The 5,062-nt window shown below is 46.5% G+C and overlaps 1 non-coding gene across 1 annotated transcript; it reads right to left on the bottom strand.

Annotated features, from left to right (window-relative positions):
- Window positions 1-365: 365 nt before the first annotated feature.
- On the bottom strand, window positions 366-472 carry LOC125995822 (U6 spliceosomal RNA). The gene has a single exon (XR_007491172.1). It is a non-coding gene; the product is annotated as a U6 spliceosomal RNA (small nuclear RNA).
- Between the last annotated feature and the right edge of the window lie 4,590 nt (window positions 473-5,062).

The following is a 5,062-nucleotide window of genomic DNA, read 5'->3' as shown; positions in this document are numbered from 1 at the left end:
GGGCAGTCCAGATGGAACTTGGGCCTCTCACATGTAAGGCAAACATTCCAGTCCTTCAAGTCATCTCCCCAGCTCGTATAAGCATAATAAACATAATAAATCAAATTATATCTGAATTAACCCTCCCTCCCTGCTTCCTTTGATGCGGGCCACCTAATGAATTCATCTCTCTCAGACAGGCTGGTGGTAGGGTTCCTGCTTCAGAGAATGGCCTTCAGAGTTGTGCCCAGGGAAGAAAGTTCATCACGTCCATCCAAGAGTGTCCAGCCCCGACACCTGACTCGGGTAATTGGTTATGGCCAGAGACCAAGGCTATTATTCATCAATTTAATAGCAAAAGGATTTTCTTTTTTTTTTTTTTTTTTAAAAATATGGAATGCTTCACGAATTTGCGTGTCATCCTTGCGCAGGGGCCATGCTAATCTTCTCTGTATCGTTCCAATTTTAGTATATGTGCTGCCGAAGCGAGCACACAAAAGGATTTTCTTAAGTAGTTGGTCCCCAGCTTTTTTTTAGGTGGAATGAACATGCCCAGCAATGCTAGGAGAATATCCCAGCTCTGTGCTCAGGGGAATTCTCTCAGAAGTGCTCAGAGGACTGTGTAGTGCCAGGAGCTGAACCTAGGCCCCCCCACATGCAAAGCCTGTGCTCAGCAGATGGGGTTCTCTCTCCTGCTCCTATTGCCCAGTTTTATTATTATTTGGATAGGGCACACTTCGCAGTGTTCAGGAGCGATTCCTGGCTCTGTGTTCAGGTGTGACTTCTGGTGGTACTTGAGGAACCAAACTAGCATCAGCTATATGCAAGGCAAGAACCTGCACAATCTTCTGCTCTATAGCCTTAAAGTGATGAATAAATAAGTTCCCTATTCCACCTTTCCCTAAAGTGATTCTTGTGGCAGTATAGCAGGAAGTAAAGTGGCTCTCATGGAGGGTTCCTTGGGTGGCTGTGCTGAAAATGGTTCAGGACTGAGAGAAAATTGGGCCCAGCCTGTGCTTTTTTTGAGTATTCTGTTGGAAATGTGTGGGGTGTGTGGAGGGTGCTCATAGCTGTGTTCAGGGTTTACTCCTGACTCTCTGTTTGGGAGTGACCACTGGAGGTGCTGGGGGACCATATGTGGTGCCCAGGATCAAAGCAGGTACAATCATGTACAAGGCAACACTTTTTATTTGTTTTGGGGTCATACAGTCAGTATTCAGAGTTCAGTGCTGAGCTTACTCTTGACTCTGTACACAGGGATCACTTTTAAAAAAAAAGTGGGCCTGGAGAGATAGCACAGCGGTGTTTGCCTTGCAAGCAGCCGATCCAGGACCAAAGGTGGTTGGTTCAAATCCCGGTGTCCCATATGGTCCCCGGTGCCTGCCAGGAGCAACCCCTGAGCACCACCGGGTGTGACCCAAAAACCAAAAAAAAATAAAAAATAAAATAAAATAAAATAAATAAAGTATCTTTATTTAAACACCATGATTATAAACATGTTATCAGTTGAGTTTCAGTCATAAAAAGAACATCCCCCTTCACCAGTGCAACATTTCCACCACCGATGCCCCCCATCTTTTCCTCCCTAACCCCTTGCCTGTATTTGAGACAGACATTCTACTTCTCTCACTCAGTACCATTGTCATGAAAGTTATTGCTTGTGGTAAGCTTCATATCATGGGCTGGTCCTTTTAGCCCTCATCTCTAGTCTCTTTGGGTATTATTACTGTCTTTTTTTTTTTTTTTTTTAGTTTTTGGGTCACACCCAGCCAGCACTCAGGGGTTTACTCCTGGCTCTATGCTCAAAAATTGCTCCTGGCAGCCTCGAGGACCATATGGGATGCCAGGATTCGAACCACTCACCTTCTGCATGAAAGGCAAATGCCTTACCTCCATGCTATCTCTTCGGCCCCATTATTACTGTCTTTTATTTTTCTTAAATTTCACAGATGAGTGAGACTATTCTGTGTCTATCAGGGATCACTCTTGTGAGCTTAGAGGACTTCATGGGATTTTGAAGATTGAGCTTGGGTCAGCCATATGCAAGGCAACACCTTACCTACTGTATTAGCTCTAGGACTCCCTCTGTGCTGTCTCCCTAGTCTATGCTGTTAAGAGATTGAGTCAGGATCATTTCTCCATGTATCTGTCTGCAGTAATGTCTGGGCCACCTGCAGTTCCTTCTTCTTCACCCTTGTGTCTGCCATTATATCCATGTGCATGCACACACACACACAAGCTCAAACACACATATCCACATATGCCACCTTCACTCTCAGTGCATCCAGATGGTGGCCATCTGGGAGAAGCTCATTCCCGTGTAAGTCCACCCATTTACATCCCTTTCCCTTCCAGCTTCCATGCCTGCTGCTTTTTGCAGCAATCAGCACCTTAGACCATTTGCCTTGCTTTTGTCTCCTTGTTTAAGAGGCAGCCTGTGGAATTCTGTAGGGAGAATTGTGGCCCCAGTCTCCTGGCACTGTCTCCCTTTTTCCAGGATGTTCATTTTTCACCAGCTTGTAGTCCTTGCCTTTATCTCATCCTTTAGGTGGCATTTATCAGACACCACTGTCACAACACTTCCTCTCAAGCTCATTGTCACCTCCAATGTATCAAAAACAACAGCCCAAAGTGCAAACTTATAGCCTCTGGAGAGGGGAACTGGGCGGGGGTGTTGGGTGCCTGGGAAAAAAAAACAGTTTTCAAGGGTGTCCTTGACATTTTTTATTTTGTGTTGTTTTGTTTTGTTTTGGCCACAGTCGGCAGTGCTCAAGAATTACTCCTGACTCTACGCTCAAAAATCACTCCTGCCTGGCTCCGGGAACCATATGGAATACCGGGATTCAAACCACCATCCATCCTGGGTTGGCTGTGTGGAAGGCAAATACCCTACAACTGCGGATATCTCTCCGGCCCATTGACATTTTTTTAAATTTAGTGTCCTGGTCCATTGTATAAGGTACCATACTCAAATCCAGTAGGTGAGTGGTCTTCACCCATAGTCCATGGATGTGCCAGTGCATAGGGTAGAAAGACTCCAAACCACTGGCCAACTGCCTAGTTAGAAGTGGTCCCTTAACCAAAAAAAAAAAAAAAAAAAAGGGCCCGGAGAGATAGCACAGCGGTGTTTGCCTTGCAAGCAGCCAATCCAGGACCTAAGGTGGTTGGTTCGAATCCTGGTGTCCCATATGGTCCCCCGTGCCTGCCAGGAGCTATTTCTGAGCAGACAGCCAGGAGTAACCCCTGAGCACCGCCGGGTGTGGCCCAAAAACCAAAAACCAAAAAAAAAAAAAAAAAAAAAAAAAGTGGTCCCTTGGGGGTGAAGAGCAGAGCAATAGCATAGACGCAGTGGTCGGCAACATGCGGCTCGCGAGCCACATGTGGCTCTTAACACTTTTAATTTGGCTCTTCTGTGTGCCAGGGGGCCGCTCCAGGAGTCAGGACTCTGCTTTTAGCCTCTGTCAGTGCGCACCCTGTGTAGCTCTCAAAATAAATTTCAATCGTGGTTTTGGCGAGACTTGGCTCAGTTGGAAAAAAAAAAAGGTTGCCGACTACTATTTGCTTTGCTTGCAGCCGACTAGGGATGAACCGGGTTCAATTTCCAGCATCCCATATGGTCCCCCAAGACTGCCAGAAGCAATTTCTGAGAGTAGTGCCAGAAGTAACCCCTAAGTGTTTCCAGATGTGGCCCCAAAACCAATGAAGTGGTCCCTAGATGGCACGAAGGACGGGTGCCAAGCACAGGTAAAAGGGGTTGAGAGACGTTGCAGCAGATCATCAAAGACAGAACAGAAAAGAAAGTGCCAGGTTAGGGAGTCCAGCATTTCAAGCTCTGCCATGAACTCTTTCCCTCTGTACATGGGCGCCTCCCGAGTGGGGCCGGCTCCCAGTCTGGTACCTACCTCTACTTTCTATTCTGGGAATTTTTCCAGACAGTTTCAGGGATGGGAGTGGGTGGGTTGTGTGAGTCCCTCACCCAGGAGTCAGCAGGAACAGTTGTGAGGCTGTGAAACTGGCTGCTATGTTGACCTAGGAATGGTGTTGAGGACATCATTTATGACATCACACCATGGAAAGCATTCTTGCCTGTCATAACCTTGGAACAGCTGGTTTTCATTTCTTTCCTTGACCCCACCTCCATACAAAGAACCTGCTGGAACACTCTGATATGTGACCTGGGGAGTATTCAGAGGGTCAGATTTCAGTCTCACCCACTTACTATCCCCTGTCCCTGGTGTTTCTTCTTCTGCTTCTTTTTTTTTTTTTTTTAGTTGGGTCCTACTCAGTTCTTTCAATAGTTTCTAGGGAAAATAGAAGGGCAGAAACAAAGACACTGTCAAGGGGGAAGAAAAAAGCCCTGAAACTATTTTGAAAATATCTTCTTCTCTCTAAAACTTTTCTTTCTCAGCACACTTCTATCAACTGGAGGCATAAATGCCCTAGTGCCTGTTCCTCAGAGGGCTCTGGACATTTTTCTTTTGGGAGGAGGGTTCACACCCAGTGATGCTCAGGGGTTACTCCTGGCTCTGTGCTCAGAAATCATCCCTGGCAGGCTCAGGGGACCATATGAGATGCAGGGAATCGAACCACAATCTGTTCTAGGTTGGCTGTGTGCAAGGCAAAATGTCCTACCGCTGTGCTATCTCTCCAGCCTCGGCTCTGGACACTTTTAAGTCTAAACTGGAATCATTAATTTGCCAATGATGAATAGGGGAACAGGGAGTGGTTTGGCCTCTTGAGAAATATTTTGTGTCAGGGTTATTGGACTAAGGGGGATGGCCATATTATTGGCATCTAGAAAGCAGAAGCTCGGAGTGTGACCAAATAGCCTATAATGGCTAAGGCAGCAAAGGGATGACGTGATCCAAGATATCATAGTGCCAAGGTAGAGAACTTGGGTCTGGCATACTGGGCATATTCTTATGTAAGTCTAAATGGTCTTTGTTCATTTATTGTTTGGGTTGGGGGGGGGGTCATACCTGGTGGTGCTCAGGGGCTTTTCCAGGTTCTGTGCTCAGGAGTGATTCCTCGTGATGCTTGGGGGACACTACGTAATGTCAGGGATTTGACCCAAGGTTGGATG

This window comes from Suncus etruscus, chromosome 1 (assembly GCF_024139225.1).
Source record: "Suncus etruscus isolate mSunEtr1 chromosome 1, mSunEtr1.pri.cur, whole genome shotgun sequence".
NCBI lineage: Eukaryota > Metazoa > Chordata > Mammalia > Eulipotyphla > Soricidae > Suncus > Suncus etruscus.
This window is presented reverse-complemented; position numbering and strand designations above follow the sequence as displayed.